Genomic DNA, 18,450 nt, shown 5'->3' with positions numbered 1-18,450 from the left:
CTCTGCTAGACATCTGCATATTGTTTGTCTGGAAATTCTTATTCCAGAAGCAGCAGCAAGGTCATGAGCAAGTTGAGGAGCCGTTGTCAGCCTATGCCGTCGGGCACTTAATGCCAAATAGCGATCCTGTGCAGGCGTCGTTGCTCTGTGACGGCCTTGACCGGCCTTCCTGGTTACAGTACCACTTGTTTGGAATTGATTCCACAACCTGGATACCACTTTCAGTGCCACTTGTAACCATCGAGTCAATTCCGTTTGAGACTGCCCAGCTTCAAGCCTGCCAACGGCTCTCCATCTGAAGGAATCGTCTAAACGATTATGAGAACTCATTCTCACTGGAAACAGGTTAAATTTTTTGTTTTAATGCAATATTCATAAAATTGCAGGCAAAACTCCCAGATGCCTAAACTGTCTAATTTCAGTAGTTCCTCAAAAACTAATGCTAAACAACATTTTTTCCCACAACAAAGGTCAATATCGTGTTACCGGTCCTTCACAATATATAAAATATAATTTGTTTAAATTTTACTGGTATCCATTTAGAATTACTTTGAAAAACATTTTTGTGACCTTAATTTTGGACATGAGTGTAAATGGAAAACGAATATCATGTCTATCTTAATGAGACGAAACATTATTTTTTCGATTTTTGAATACTTATCAGGATTTTTTTTATCAAATCTATGATAAAATATAATATTTTTTTGCTTGCATTTCTTATTTTAGACGAATTGCTTTTAAAAATAAAGGTGTTTTTAAATGTAACCTTAGAAGCTTTTGGATTTGGTTTAGTTTGGAAAGTTAAGTTTCTAAAGAACTTAAACTTTCAGATAATGACATCATATCGAGAAAACAAGAATAGAATCATATGGGAATAAAATAATCTCTAAAAGGGCTAATTCGAGACTTGGATTGGAGATAATTGATTACGTATTTGATAATGTTTCTGCCAAATTCCATTTTAAATATAAAATGGTGAAAATCTGTTTTGGGTGAGCACTCAACTATGATAATCGCTAGTATTTGAGTGCACCCCAAAGACGAATTTCACTGAACAATTTGTAGAAATCGCGTCTCAAGTGCTTCAGACAATTTGATGAGCAATGCTATTATACCTTTGCATATGAATGAAACTTTTCCAAATATCAAAAATATTTGTATGTGTTCCCAGGAATTGCATATAATAATGATTTAAAATACAGAGTGTTTATAATTAAACTTCCCCTATAAACAGCATCCTACAATGCAAACGGATTGCAACGAAATTTGGTATATAGATTATACACGAGATGCGCTCACGAAATTTCAGAAAAAAAAATATTTCCAAAATGTCCAACAGAGGGCTCCTTTTTTCGAAAAATACAGTGATTTTAGCGCAATCAATGACCAAAATGGAATATAGAGGCAATATTAACATTTATTGACTAGTTTCTGATCACCTTGTCATCGAACCACATTAAGTAAAGATAAGGAAATGCTGTTTAATATGCTGTTTGAGAAAAAAAAGTTCAGTTTGCAGAAACAAGAACAGATTAGGACAAAATTACACCACAGGGGCAGCTGTTAATCGTGTCCAAGATGATGTAGGGAAAGGTGCTCCATGTGACCCCCCTCATTCACCTGCGAAATTTCAAGTCGATGGAGAGTGTGTTCAACAACAGATCGTAACTGATCAGTTGTGATGCTTCGCACATGAAGCGTATGGAGTTGTTTAAGTCATTCAATGTCGCAACACCATTGCAACAAGATACCGTCATCATTACAGCCGGAAACATTGACATAAAACATGAGAACTGCAAACGTTTCTTACCTTAACCTGTTTTGCATAAAGCTTCATCTTCTTCCTCGTCTGCAAATCTCGACATTTTTTCCTAGAACTAACAACTTTTCCCGGTTTTACATTTTATTACTCATCATTCTCGTGTATAGTCTATATACCAAATTTCGCTGCAATCCGGTGCATTGTAGTATACTGTTTATAGGGGAAGTTTAATTATACGTGTTTGGGGATTTTAGATTGAAAAAGTACAAAATCTTATACGTTTGGGGTGGTTTTCTCTTTTCAGCAGGTACTAACCCAATTTGAAAATTTTAGCTATTTTGTAGGAGGAAGATTGGGGAATCAAATAGATTGTTGACTCAGATTTTTTTCGATTTCTAGACAAAAACATCTTCTTGGTCCCTATATTTGTAAAAACATTTTTCGAGACACGTATGGAGCTATAGTGGTTTTATTGTATAGTCAGGATTTCAGAATTGGAATATCGCGTGGTTGATATTCAACAATCAATCGACTGCTTTGGGGGTCGCAAAATGTCAAAAAATTGACAGAGTTGATGTCACCGCCAGTAATAGACATATGATGAGTCAATCATACTCCTAGAACTGGCTCGGCGGAATGTTTTTACAGAGTAAATCAAAACTCATGGATAAAATTTTATGATAGTGTACAATAATACAAACACTTTTTGTATAGGGATATGAAGCACAAATGGCCCATTGAGCTACAAACACAAGAGATAGACATAAATGGTAGAATTATTGTTTAATGGCAACATGCTGATAAATTTTTTTAGCAACTTCTGCAAAAAAGGCAAAATAGTGCGTCCATCACCATTAATGCAAGTTTACCACTGTCAAACAGACAGCTGTGGTTCAATTTTAAAGGCACATCTTGTAAATATGTACCTGAATTCATATTCGAGAGACGAGGTCTTTAATAGAATCCATTGAAAATTATGCGTCAAGTCCGCTTCCGATGTTTACAGGCCTCTATTACTTTCGGCAGAAACACTTCATGAAATTGTGGTAAGCGTTAAAAGCAAACAAAAAACGCTTGTTAATACCGTTCCCTTTTAGGACTTCTTATATCTACGTCACTTGAGTCCATATCAAAGAAATCTTTCTCGCTGCGATCACAATTTGTTCTCATGAATTATAATTTAATATACGTAGTAAATAAAATCTTTGTAACAAGGGTAAGAACGCGGCGTTTTTGTGTTTCACAGTTGGAAGAGGAAACGTGATTTAAGTAAATTTCTTGTAAAAATATCTATTAATTAATTAGTTGGTAAATTTATTTTATTTATTTAACGATATGTTTTAGAATTCTGTTCATAAATACTTTCATTTCACTTGACTTGTTTCATGCTGATGAAGACTGTATATCGTAATCTTTTTTCCACTCTCTTTCTGTTACAATTGTTTTGAAATTTGCTATTTGAAATTTCAAAAACGTGTTTTAAATCTGAAAGTAAAGGAATATCAATTTAATTAACTTTAAATCCGGACAGTAAATTTTGAATTCAAACGATGGATTCTGGTTTCAGAATGCAATTAATTGCTTGTATTTATTGGTTATGGTTTACTCTGAGATGTTCAATTTAAAACATTTTGGACCAGAGCATTGTTTTTTAAACTTTTTCCATCCAGCACCTCTTTTCAAGAGATTTTTGCAATCTAAAATCTTTCGCAAAAACTTTGTCGCGAATCAAATTAAAAAAATAACCGAGAAACTTAAGTTAACGAAATCGAACACAAATTCAACTAAAATATTTATTGACTAAGATATCGAAATCTTAAGATAAAGGGATTTTCTTAGCCGTTTTTGTAAAAGTCCTCGTGAGAGCATTGTTTTAGTATGCAACCCAATGTAAAGTCACAACAATTTATGAAACTAGAAAGACAGGGAAATTTTTAAAAAAATCGAAGCAAAAGAGATAGAAGAAAATTGGGTCGTAATAAAATTACCTATGTGCCTCTGTTTATCCCTGTTGGTGCTTTACAAAACAAAGCAGAAATTCAATACTGGGTACCGAAATTTTTAAAAGACGTCAACAAACATACATCCGAGATCTTATTGATGTTTCAAAAACTTGGGTTAGATTTATTATTCATTTAAAATTAATTCAAATTGCCTGTTTTTCCTAATATTTCCCCTCAACAGTTGTTATGCTATACAAAAGCAATTTTTTGATAAATTTCAAAAGATAACAGCGTGTTTCCAACGATTTGCTTGAACGAATTTCAATTTTTAAAAATGATTACGTAAATGAACTTCTTTAGAACTTTCCTACAAGGAAAATAAAATCTTTTTCATTATTCAACAAAATTGAGGTATTTCTATTGTTTAATAGAAGTACGTGATTTTTCTGTTGTCCAAGCCAGAAGGAAAATAATTTACTCATTCCTTTTTGCACACTTATTTAAATCAGATTTTTACCTTCTTTTTAAGTTAAGACGCATGTTCTCAGGAGCGCTAATTTGTATGACGTCACTGTGACAAACAATCAGGCATGCCAATTGTAAGCTCTCTTGCTTTCCGCTGCAGCATTACGTCACTTTTCTTTTGATGAAGCGGAATTCCAAAATTACATTGCCTTGACGTATTTGAAATGTTCCACGTGAGAATGAATTGCTTCCAATGTCAGAAATCAACCATTCATTATTCTGCTTAGCACATTGACAGACAACTGAGATATAATTACGATTGTTTATTTTTCTCAATTTTCATAATTGAAATAAAATCCTATCTTTATCGTTATAAACATATTGATAACTCACTTTCTGTTAAAAATTTTAAAAAAACAACAACCCTACCCTCTAAAATAGCACAGAGATTTGACGCATATCATACATGATAATGAATTGGCTCCACATATAAATTATTTTATAAATACCTGTTTCCTTAAGAAAATCCCTTAATTAGTTTTAAGTTTAGTTATATTTACGTCCCGTTTTAAAGCACCAAGAGGCTTCTGTGGGACGGATCTCGTCATTTTAAACTATGATCAGAGGGCGAAGATGGCACCTAAAGCAGCACACCTGTTCCGCACTAACGGAAAGATCGCTTACACATCGATCCTGCAGTATATTTGAGTTTCGAATCTGAAACATTTCGGTCCTGAATCTGAAATCTTTCCCTCTAAGTTATAAAGATAAAAATTTATGAGAAATCAATACTAGTCAATAATAATAGAAAGCTAATAATTATATAAAAAAAACTTGATAATATTTAGTCATTTAATATATTTGCAAACCTTTATGATCAAACTTATTAGGAGGAAGAATTTCATTTGATTGCGATCGTTAATACTCAAGCAATGTCTAAAATACCTCTAGATAATTATACTGGATCTGTAAAAATGTTAATAGTCATTTCAAAAGGAGCAGATATTAATCATCCTCGTAAGAACAATATGGATAATGGAGAAAATGTTCGAGCCAATAAATCAATAGCATGGACTGGATTAGTTAGGATATTAGCCGGCCGTTTTTTCCAAGGTGTCTGCATTGATTATCTAACTCCGTAATCGTTAGAAAGATATTTAACCACGTGACAATCCAAAATCAACGACCGTATCCTATGGTAACCATGACAAAATATAACCGGATGGCACTTTTCCCAAAAATTGATAGAAATGCATGTTCATAAAAACGGTTAGAGAATTCTGAGGGTTCTAAATAAGGTGTGGATAGGAAAGATACTCTAAATATTCTATTTCTTTCTCTCGTTGCAATGACTTACTTTATTAATAAATTATGTGACCACACATAGAGAGATTTTCCTTCTTTAAGAGCCATTCACCACTGCCAAAGTATGTATGACTTCAAATATGACGGATATTAGCGAGTGTTAGCTCACTTATAAAAAAGGCATTTTTAAAAAATGTTTTTATTAATATTATATTTACTTATAATCTTTAATGAATTTTATTACTAATATATTTCAGCTATTTGACAAAACAAAAGAACCATCCCTCTAGCTGCAACCCATTTATCGCTTTATACGTTAAGTATATAAACAGAAAGTATTGCTATCGCCACAAATTCCAACTCGATATCTCCCTGTACCTCTGTGAAAAGACTTTGGCGGAAATCCATTCAGAGAAAGTCCACGACAAAATGAAGAGAGTTCTATGGATAATACAAATCTAAATTTAGAGGGTTGACTCGCGAAAGTAAATGCGATAACTCAAAAACATTTCTATTTAAAATGTCATTTTGGAACTCAAATTGCAATTTTTTGTCAATTTCTGTCGGTTTGAAAAAAAGCAACAGAAACATTCGGTTCACCGCCTTCCAGCTCCCCCAAAAGCAAAGACTCTGGTTTCGCTAATGCTAATAATACACATTTATTAGAGAGTATGCTTCCGGCTGGTGATTTTATATAAAAATCTCTCCATTTTCGTGAAGGAACACTCAACGACTGCTCAAGAAAATGACCTCTGTTGAGTGCGCAAGTATCATTGCTTTTTTTGTTGTGATAAGATGTAGTTGATCAATGCCACTGTTGAATGAGACAAATATATAAATGAATTCATTATTATAAATATTATGGCAATCGGTTCTTTCACAGATTCCCAAGCAGATGGAATCAAAATGTGATAGCTACGTTCTGGAAAATATTATTCTGCCGTCAGAAACCCACCAGAAGAAAGAAGACTGAAGAAGAAAAGAAAAGCTCTATTACAAAATTTTACGTTAGAAACAAGGAAGAAATGAAATAAAAGTGGGTAAAAATGCATTCATTTTCCTTATATCAACCATAGGAGAGTTTATTTTAAATGATATCTTTTGATAAGAGACTCTTTTTTTCTGCTAGCATCTTATTTAGGGCTTATTTATACCTTATTGATCATTTCATCTAGAATTTTCTAACAACTGTTATTCTCACTGATGGGCACCCTCATACTTCGGGTCATTTTTACAAAGATTCAACACACCCTGAAGCGAAGTCACCCAGTATATCTGAATGATGAGGTCACTACCATCGGCCTGTACACCAAATCTCCCTTGGAAAAAGGGATATATGGTTCTTTCCTCAGTTCCTGAATCAAGCAATAAAGGTGCCGATATTTCATCGTATGGAGAAGACATTTACCGAGAGGCTTTTTTACATGCTTTAATTAGCACATTTGTTTTTAATTTATTTTACAAATGTTTTCGCTAGTCAACTTAAATTATTCGAATTTATGTGTTCCCGATGATAATATATTATTTTAATACTTTCAGGATTTAATTATCAGGTAATAGATTTAATTAAATCTTGATTTGGTGTGAAAGGTTTCTTCTTGTGGGGAATTTTGGAAAAAAAATTATTGCAATATTTTGTGATAGTTAAAATAATAAATCATAAAAAAACTAAATCGTAGAAAATGATTAAAATAAAAAAAACTTTTTGAATACATAAAAACATTTAAAAAACTTTAATTTAATAATTAACTTTTCGGTATTTTGGTGAAAATTTATTTTTGTAAAATACCAATTTGAGTTCACAATTTAGGCCGTTATGTTCTGCTGTTCCTCTATGGATTCTCCCTGAGGTATTTAATCAGATGCAGAAATATAAAAATAAATTGAATGTTATTTAATAAATAATTATACAATGGCGTATATCCTCATTACAGGAAATTAGTTTTTTTTTCTGAGTTCTTTCAAATTGAAAACTGGCTAAACAAATGTAATATTTAACGAAAGAGAAATAACAGAAAACATTTCCTCTCTCAAAACATCGCATGTTTTCTTAAATTAGCGATATTTTTGACAAAAACGATTCAATCTGATACTCGAAAAGAATATTTTGACAGATTCAATTGAAAGAATAATGCATGCTAAAACCAATTCGATTTGCCAAATTTGGAAACGAATTCTATAACCAAAAAATATAAAAAAATTCCATGGGAATCATTTTTTGTACAATACATATCTTGTCAGACTTGAACCATAATCATTTATGTTATAAAATTAGTCACATTTTTTTAGAAGACATTTAAGAAACTCATGAGCAGCAAATTTAATTGTTAAAAAATTACCAGAATAAAAAAATTATAATGTTAATTTCGCAAACTGAAAAATGAATATAAAAAAATTAAAATAGACACCTTCAAAAAATAAGGAAAGGACTAGAATATAAATACAAGGGGTGTTCAAATGAAAAGGTACGAAACGACACTGTGGGTATAAATTAAGACTTTATTCAAAGTATACACCATAGGCCTGAGCACAACGATCCCATTGATTAACGAGCCGAAGGATTCCTTGTTCCCAGAATTCATGTGGTTATACCCACAGTGTCTTTCGTACATTTTCATTTGAACACCCCTTGTAGAACGATTAAGCACTAATTGAATGTTGAGAAATGGTATCTTCAACAAGAAAAACTCTTATAATTTTTCACAATGAAAAGAGTCGGTAGTTCTACCTTGTTTTCAGAATAATCGTCTGAAAAAACAAAAGAAATAATACAACAGGACTCCGATAAAAGAATAAGTCGCGGAATAAAATGCTATTTTGTTGACCTCTGTTTTTTGCCATTATTCAATCGCTAGTTATGAAACTGAACCATATCTATCAATTATCACTTTTTATGTCAAAGGAGATGGGAAACGAATCACGCTAGAGTAAGAGAATACGTACAAAACGTAATAGAATGGAAGTTAGAAATAAAACTAAGAATATTACTCAAAAGATATTTGCACAAAAGTGATATTTTAAACTGTAATATACACTGCGTAAAAAAAGTAGAAGGACACTTGATTTTGTAACAATATCAGAAAAATATTTTATTTTTACTAAAATTTTTTATTAGAAACATTTAACAAATATTTCAAAAATACAATTTTAACATCAGCATTATGATGTTCAAACATAAAATATTAATGACAACAAAAATAGTTTCTCTTTTTTGAAACTTTGTAAAAAAAGTAGAAGGACAGCATTATAATGAATGAAAAAATAGTGACTTTAATAAGGAATGGTTTTCCCATTGGCCTTTATAACTTCAAATATTCTGTTTGGAAGTGAATTGTATAGAGTTTGAATTTCAGTTTGACAAAAATTGTCCCACGAGTCATTCAATGCTTCTCGAAGCTGAGTTTGAGAATCAAATTGCCTTCCATCAGCATAAACTCGACGAATTAGCATTGCTCAGATGTTTTCCACTATATTAAGGTCAAGACTTTTGGCTGGCCATGGTAAAACATCCACACTATTTGTTAGGAACCAATTTTTGACTCCAGTCGCGGTGTGAATGGAAGCTCCGTCTTGCTGAAACTTCCACTCTTCACCCCCCATGTCAGAGGCATAAGGAAGAAGTTCGGAATTCAGCACTTGAATGTAGTCTGTATGTTTTTGCCTACCATTTAAGAAAACAAGACTTGTCCTTCCTCCGTATCCAACAGCCAACCAAACCATTAAACTCCCTCCTCCCATTTGTCGTGTTGAATAGTATTCGCCTTCAGTCCCCAGACAATACCAGTAGTGCTGATATCCGTCTGGACCGCCTAAGTTAAATTTCTTTTCATCGGAAAATATCACAGAAGTCCATTCTGTAGTCCAGGACATGTGCTCCTTAGCCCAAGCTAAACGGTTATCTAAGTGAACTTGTTTCCACTTAGGATGATGTTTCCGTTTTTTGAAAATGAATTTTTTAGATCTTTTAATATAGTTTTAAACTGTTTGTTTCGTCACATGATTAAGTCCTGCTTGATTTCTTGCCTTTGAAACACTTCCTTTGTTCTTCTTCAGCACACGAGCAAGTTTTCTTTCATCACGTGGTGTTAACTTCTTCGGTCTACCAGTCTTCTTTTTATTTCCATTTTTATAAGGATTTCTGATAAAGTTTGAAACTGTATTGGGGCTCACCTGCAACAATCGAGCAATCTCTCTGACACCTTTATCATCATTTTGATATGCGGAAATTTGCCCTTTTTGCAAATCGTTCAAAGGTATTCCTTTAGGCATTTCTGAGAACGGAGAAACAACGTAACTTTTAAACAAATTAGATTTTTTTGACAGAAAAGGATAAACAAAGTACAAAATCACTATTTCAATAAAGAACAACTCCCTAAATTAAATATATTAGCAAGTGTCCTTCTACTTTTTTTACGCATCGGAAATTATATATACTAATTTTCTTAATAATATTAGTGGTAGATGTTTAATTTTTGCCTAAAATGAAAACAAGGGTCATTAAACTAAATGTGCATAAATATCTGGTAGTTAGGAGAAAATAAGAGATATTAATTGGCAAAAAGACACTGTCCTTCTACTTTTTTTACGCAGTGTATATTTGCAAATAATTATATAATTTATTAATACAGGATGGATAATGAAAGTTGCAAGACAGCAATAAAAACGCAAACTGTCATTTAAAACAAAATAATCTTATACACAAATTTCAGCAACATTTCAAAAAATTGTTCAAAAATATTTTGTAGCAATATTGTAAAGTCGCCCGAAATTTTGTAACAGAAAAATTTTCATTTTACCTAAATCAAATATACAATAAATAGATAATTCAAATATATAAAATATTTTTGCTAATAATTAAAAAGTAAGAGTGAAAAGTGCAGTTGTTTTAATATAAGAAATTATTCTTTAATGAGGGGGAAGGAAAATTGCTGTCAGAGACTAAAAAGAAAGTGGTGTTTAAAAAAAAAAATTCGGACAGCGAAGAAATTGTATACCAGTTATCTATAAAATTATGAAAAGTAGAGCATCTGCGATACATGATTCTTTCCTTTTATTTTTGTATATTATTTATATACTCCATAATATTCGTTTATGGAGTATTTCAAGAATCACTGCTTACTAACAATTCAATTTTTGAGAACAGAAGGGCGGGATCAATTTAAAAACTAAATTCCTGAATATTTTATGGAGTAGAAAATCTAATGATGTGATTGGATTAATTGCTGACGTTTTCCCCTTATTTTCTTCAAATAGAAATGTGGACTTTTTATTCCAAGCAACCTTTCGGAAAGGGAATTAGAGTCAGTTTAGTATCATTTAAAGCTATATCCCTTTTCCATGTTGGTGCCAAAGTAATAAAATAACTGTATCCCTTTCTCATAACTTTTTCAGTCAATCGATTTCATCGAAGAGTAGTTAATAATAAATGGATCGATTGGATAAATAAGTAATAGTTAATGAATAATCCTTTTTTATTTATAAAATTGTTTAGTAATATTTTAATGAAGAATGAAATACATTATTGCAGACAATAATAAATTTTCGTTTCACTCTATGAACATATATTAAGACATGTTACAGTGCAATAAAAACTTTCTATTCGGAATACAATAGGAAAACACTCAGTGGTCATAAGGATGCTATACCGCTTTGGTCATTTATTTTAAAACGCAATAGAATGAAGGATGCAGAAAAAAATACTCAGAAATAACTAATAACAATGTGAATTATCTTAGGACTCTTTTATATATGGGAATTAATAAAATTGACATGTCATATTTTCTGACGATTATTTGCAGCTGAAGTCCTCCTGTAATTCGGCATGAATGTGCATTCCGATGGGGATTCAAATAAGGATTGAGTTGTCTTTCTGTCATCCAATTTTGCGACACTTCTGCGCCAATTTTTTCTTCATGCATCCCACCGAGTTTCAGTGTTTTATGACAATGAGGGGTGGGGTTTCTTTCAAGTGCTCTGAGAAGAGACAGATTGATTCAAATTACTAGGTATGTTTCTCTACTATAAATAGTTTTCCGTCGTGTAAGTCTCCCTAGATATCAAAAATATCGTCCATTTTTTTAAGGATATGGTAGGAAATTTCAGATTTCTAAATAATAACCTCATCAAAAAATAAAGAACTCCCCACCAACCAGATAAACACTTTTCTTCTTATTTTTAAAAAATGAGTTTTTAAAACGAACTGAAAGATTTTTTATTCAAGAACTTCTTTGCCTTGTTTCCATTTAAATTTTATAAATAGATTTAAATTAATAGATCTTACTAACATATTTTTAAGGAGATTAAGATTTTAAAATAAAAATCCACATAAAAAATAGCTGTTCCTGCAGATATTGTACGAAAATAATTCCTTTCTATCGTGAAATACAAAAATGCACTTGACCGACCTACAAATTATTATGCAAACCAGCCAAGTTGATGTAACCTTTTTGGACTATTTATATAAGTAGGCATTTAAAAATATGTATCTATTAGGAAACATTCATTTAAACCTTGAAATCCTTTACTGAGCAATTACAATTTTTTCATAGATGGACGGGTTTCTACAACCTCGCATAAAAAATATCCAATCGATAAAAACCGTATCAAAACCTCATAATGGAGTCACGGTTATACAGTCTCGCTTTCACTGCACTGACATAGAGTGTAAAGTCACTCATCCATTTATTCTATATTTAAAAAAAAAAAAAAAAAAAAAAAAAACCCTCGTGAAAAGCATTCATAAATTCAGTCTGAGGTCACAGAATAAAAATCAGTGTTATTTTCTTCCTGAAACCTCCTCATTTCCTCTAGAGAACAGCAGTGAAAATTTAATCCAGAAGAAAGGTTTTTTTAGAATTAGCTTCAATTCTGCGGCTCTCTGAATAATCCAGAACTCGCGTGACGTAGAAGATTCGAGGAACTTTTGTACGATATCTTGTCTCGTATCACGCACAAGGAATTAACACAAGTTACTTAAATTGCAGCTGATGAAAAAAAGCTGATGTGTTTGAATTGCATAACGATAGAAGTCTGTCTTCAAAAACTGAAGGATTCTTTTCAGAAAGAAAAAAAAAAGGCATAATCTATAGCTAGTGTTAATAACTGAAAGAGTTGGGTTGTTAATATTTATATCCAGTAAATGCAAGACTTCATCAATTCATGTCTTCTGTTCGATCTTTTTATTGTTCTGTTGAAATGTACGCTGGGCTAATTGATTACTTTAGTCGGCAACTGTTTCTTTTGTGTGCTAGAACTATTAAAAGCTGCGGAATTCTGGTGGTAGATTTTTGACTTCGAGCTCAACGGATCAAGTCCCGATTTCACCAAATAAGATGTACGGATCTGACATTCATTAAACAGTAATCATGATTCAAACTTCCTTACATTCTCACTCAAACGTTTCACGTTGATATAGCATGATAGTTACAAAAGCTCAGACGTATGTAACGTAAACTCATGTAGATAACATAGGCAATGAAAAAGTAGACCAATGAGCTGAAGATGCAGCGGAAAATGGTCAACTCGATAGGTCAACGAAGGTTTCTATGAAGACTACCTCCGGAAAATGCTTGAGGAATGGCAAAGATCGTGGAGCAACAGTGACACAAGCAGAAAATTCATGATTTCCAATCTTCAGTTAACTTTCGTTGCACTAACTAGATCAAATATTATTTTCTTCTCTGAACATAGCCCTTTCGCTGCCTACCTTAAAAGGTTCTGCCTCTCAGACAATAATCAATACATCTGTGGTAGGATTGGCATGGCATTATGCTACGGAATACCTTCTCACAGTTTCATGGAAAAGAAGCCAAACCATACGATCAAACCAACACAAGTCTCCAACAAGAATGACTGAAAAGAGTAACCAGTAGCCTGTGTTCGAGGCAAATAAATAAATAAATACATAGGGGAACTAAATTTAGGAGTGAAAATAGAGATATTTTCCTGCTTCTCTGGCCTCGAACAAAAAATGTCTCCCTTCCCTGACCAAAGGAAAAATATCGCCACAGATTCATATGCATTCCTAATTATCTTTTTAAAAGGGTTTATAATTTTGGAACTAATCAAATTAGCATTCCAATTTACATTAGGTGGTTATATTGCTTTTTATCCACTATTTTATGAGAACAAGTGGGCTGTTGATTTTTTTTACAATTCAGAGTATAGATCTATTTAATTATTATTCGAGATATTCCTTCTTTCATTATTACAAAGCATAAAATTATTTGGATCGGTTGCAATTTTTTTTTAGGTTTCTCTTCCTATATATGTTTGTAATTTCTGTAAATGCTTTTTTATCTGCAGATATTCTAGCTTAAACAAAATTCCTGTACCTTGTCCATCAACCTGTTCAGTGGCAGGATTGGGATACTGATAAGGAGGTATGAGATGGTTTTCTATTCTGTATGTCTCGTACGATCCCTAAAATAATATAGAACAGTGCAGAAAGGCTTTTTATGACAAACCCCTGACAGGATGAAACTCAGGGTTCAAGAATATCCTATAATTTCTCCAGTGAAGCCGCGAAGATCCAAAATATGTGTGTACATGCTGTATATTAAATCAGTCGTGGTTTAAACTCAAAAGTTTCACATTGATGTGGTCTTATAGTTCGGGGAACTTAAATGTTCTCTGTCTTTTACGGTTCAAAACAGTTTGAAAGAATGCACTAATGAAAAAATCAAAAAGCCATGTTGCGGCGAACACTTGTAACTCAGGGAGCATTTCCTTCAAGAATATCTCCCGTGACACTTGATTGAATATCTACAGTATGTGGGAATGTTAATGTTGAAATTCTATTGTATCCATTTTGCCTTGTTGCTCGTGGGTTTTCAGACGCCCGCAGTTAATGTACATTCATTATACTGCCCTTAAAAAAATCTCCATTCTAAATTAAACAATATCAACTTGGAAAAACAGTCTATCTATATCCCGTTTCACTATTGTAGCGATTGCCCTATCGGCAGCATGTTGTGCTTAGAGCCGCATACTTCTATGTACAAATGACACTTGCATACATGCATGACCTATTCTTAAAGTATATCTCGAGACATTTGATGCACCCTGTATATACAAACCCTTTTAACCTTAGGTGACAGTTAAGTTATACATATTTCTGATTCATTAGTTGAAGTATTTTGTTCATTGAGCAGAAAATGAAGAGATTGTAGAATTTTAAAATCCCCCCCTGATAAATTCGGAATTTCCTTTTTTTTTTTTTTTTTAATTTCTAATTTATAACGAGAATTCCACAGAAACAAGTAAAATCTTAGTTACAATTTTTATAAAACTTCTTTTTAATGGAATCAATTCATAGACATAATATTTATATACCAAACTTAACTAACTATATACGTCATCTAACTGCGGGATATCTTATGCTGCTGCTCGATGATATATTCTTTTTCTCTTTTACAAATTGTACATCGGATTTCAAAACGCAATTGGCGCGGTACGCTGAATTTGTACCAGTTGAACATGAATTAACTCCATTACTTTTTATTTAACGGAATTTAATAATTAAAAATGTATTAAATTAAAACTGTTTTCAGAAACCGGTTATTAAAAATAATCGATATCTTCAATCTTTGTCCCATTCTAGATGCATCCAATTGTTTCTCAAATGTACTTCATTTTTCTAATTTTTACTTAAGTACTAAATTTTTCTAAATTTATTTCCTTAAATTTACTTAATTTTATTTAAATTTAAACTGAACTTACTAAAAATGAATTAATTCTTTTTAAAAAAGTACTAAAAATTTATTATTAAACTTACTAAAAATGGTTAATTAAAAAATTTAATTAATAAAATAAAATTGAATCAATTTCGACCATAGAACTATAAAAAAATGTTATTTTTGTTCTAATTTTTAAAAACAATTTTGATGTCAAATTGAGTACTCTATTTCATCCATCTATTATCTTATTCACATACGCGAACTATCGACTCAATTCCAAAAAAATTCGCTCCAATGCGAATTCATTGGCTGATACAATAGCTACTTGATTGTTACAATACTTTCTGGAAAAAAGCTCAATAAAAGAATTTATTGCAGATCGTTTGATCAAAGAGATAGTAATAAACCAGGAAAATCTACTCATTCTCCTGACCATAGGCAGCAAACTTTCATCTGAAGCACTTTATTATTTGTATTATATTAAGCGATTATATCACAATGAAGTTTGTGACAGAAACGGAAGTTTATTTCTTGAATTTTGAAAATGTATTCTTCTCAAAATGAAAGTTGAAATTTCTGTACTATTACATGTATATTTTTTGTAACGTTCAAGCCGACTCGTATCACCGGCGATTCATCGTTCCATATCGATATTATTCATACGTTAACCTGTTAACTGGGTATGACGAAATATTTCAATGCAAAACGAATTGAATGTAAGTTAATTAACCAGATAAAATTTAAAAAATAAATAAAAATATAACTATTATAAATACATTTAGCGGCAGCGGTAGTGTGATAGTAAAATCCAGGCTCTTTAATGCGTTAAATATAATTTTAAAAAATTTATTGAATTCTAAGAATTTAATTAAAGTGGCTGTTAATGGTTTAATGGAGCCATAAGATAAACACGGCACCACTTGAGTCAACCTGTTAAAATTTAGTTCATCTTATTAAACGGAATCCCAGGGATCTTTTATGGCAGACATATTAATGCCGAAATAGACAACCCTTTTTTCAAGTCACTGGAATGTATCTCAACACAATCTAAGGTGTTACTAATCCCTCATTCGATTCATCCTCCTCTATCCATAAAAGAGTCGGGATGTAGTGAGGCAAGGAAATAATATCTGCTGGTGATTAAGGGATTAACGCCGGGAGGAGAGTAAAATCCTAACGGTATGTGACAGTTTGCACTTGAAAGTAAAAACCACCCAAGTTTAGTTATGCTATTTCCGATATTTAAAATAGCTTAGAAAAATTTAATCCATCTTTACTGATTAGAAGAATATCAAATAAATTACTGTTTTATTTATTTATTTGCTGCAAAAAATACCTACCAAATCGGTGATTGAAATTTAACTGGAGTTCACCATTTCGTTTGAAAAAATCATAAAAATGGTCTTGTAATAAAAATTAGGTTTAATTTAAAATAATTTCGAATATAAATGGACATACAAACAATCACACATATTTTCAGTTAATTTCATCGTTGAAGCAAAAAGTACATATTAAAAATTAATTCATGTTTTACTGTAACATCAATTTAACACAAATTAAGTTTGTAAAATTACTTATTTGTTTGGATTCTCAACATTTAAGAAATATTTCTTAATTTTGCTTACTTGTTTTAGAGGAAGGGAAAATTCTTAGAATTATTGCTTTTATACCATGGAAATTCAATGAACCATTTGTGGTCCATTGATCTTATTAGAGTGCTGGCATCCAGTTCAAAGTTAATTTCCAGAACGAAATAAATCAATTTTAATAAATAGAAAAAAAATCGATTTTAAGGAAACTAAATAAAGAATTTTATGTTCAGTAGTATTTAACAGTGGACCTGTTCAACCAAAACATGATGTTCTTTGGTAGAGGACAGCAAAAAAAATTGAACAAAATAGTTTATTTCCAAACTTTCTTTTCTTTTCTTTGGCAACAGTGAAATTTATTATATTCTGAAAGTCAATTTTGATGTTGACTGTGGCTTTTCCCTTAAACTGTATTTTTTTTTATCTTGAGAGTTTTAGTTGTTTTAGGGTGATACATTATGGTCTTTTTTTTTTAGTGTTGGAGCAGAAACCACTATATCTGAAATTACCGAAATAGTTCAATCATTTCAAAACACTTTTTATCATTTAATCTTTTTTTACTTGAAAAGTTTGTATCAAAGTATTTATGTACAACCAAGTATTTTCATTCTAAAAAACATTTATAATAATTTTTTAAATAATTTGTTTTTAGAACTTAATATTGAAAAAAAATTTATACTATACAAAGAAAATTGCAAATAATCGCTTGACAGTTTAAGCTGTTAATAAGGATTTTAGTATTGAAACATTTATCAAACTTTTATTCTTGTTCGTCATCGACTATTTTTTAAACATATTAAGTAAAAATATTTTTTAACCTTTGCAAGTTTTTTATTCTAGTGATAAAAGTTCATATCAAAATTTTTACAAACAACAAAATGACTGTTGTCTTGTTAGTTTAAGCTGCTTAATTGATTTGAACAGGGGAAAAACTCAATAGCTTGAATTATTGATTTTTCAAAATCATTTTCAAAGGCCTTTTTTTTTTTTATCCTTTTTTCATAATAAAACATCTGCGTCAACGTATGTTTAGAAACGCTGTTAAAATATTTTTTTAAAATATTTATAATGATTAGTAATGTTTTTTTTATTATTTTGTTTTCAGAACTCAGTGTAAAAATAACCTATATAACACTAGGGAATTTATACTTATGTCAATTCCAGTTGTTGTGAAACTGACAATGCGAATGTTTTTGATCGTGAAGAATCGCAAAACACCAGAATGGGAATTCGTGATTCCATCGAATCAACTACGATTATTATTATTCTGTTTATGAAGAAATTTCTGTCTCGACATATTTTTAAACATACCCCGCCTCGGGGATAATAAACTTGCCATTCGTTTCCTTATGACAGAAAGCTTCGTATCAAAGAGAGATTTTCGGGTCACGCAAAGCTAATCAAATTTCGACAGATGAGCGGAGTAGATGCCAATCACAGAGTATATTTACCTCAGAAATAAAACCTAAATGTCAATCGCAGAAAGAAAAGTTAGGAAGCTGCTGTTTTATAACTAGAAGAAGACTTCAGATTTTTCTAGGAAGTCTTTACTGTGGAAAGTTTTACAGTAGATTTTTCTTGAAATCTGAAATAAAAGCACATTTACTAGAAACTTTCTTTAATGAACCTTTAATTTTAAACGTATTCTTAAAATGACCGTTATTTTGATCTTTTTTTTCATGAAGAAACCGCTTCCATGAAGAATATTT

The 18,450-nt window shown here is 31.4% G+C and overlaps 1 protein-coding gene across 2 annotated transcripts in view; it reads right to left on the bottom strand.

Annotated features, from left to right (window-relative positions):
• Nucleotides 1-18,450, bottom strand: part of LOC129960677 (protein tyrosine phosphatase domain-containing protein 1-like) — a 149,888-nt gene that overhangs the window by 102,843 nt on the left and 28,595 nt on the right. Inside the window, exon 1 of one of the 2 annotated variants that reach the window (XM_056074241.1) lies at nucleotides 3,751-3,828. The exons of the other annotated variant lie outside the window; for it this stretch is intronic. The gene's annotated coding sequence lies outside the window, so the exon portion shown is untranslated. Of the gene's footprint in view, nucleotides 1-3,750; nucleotides 3,829-18,450 lie in introns of those variants that run through there. 2 annotated transcript variants of the gene reach the window in all.

Source organism: Argiope bruennichi, chromosome X2 (genome assembly GCF_947563725.1).
Source record: "Argiope bruennichi chromosome X2, qqArgBrue1.1, whole genome shotgun sequence".
Taxonomy (NCBI): domain Eukaryota; kingdom Metazoa; phylum Arthropoda; class Arachnida; order Araneae; family Araneidae; genus Argiope; species Argiope bruennichi.
This window is presented reverse-complemented; position numbering and strand designations above follow the sequence as displayed.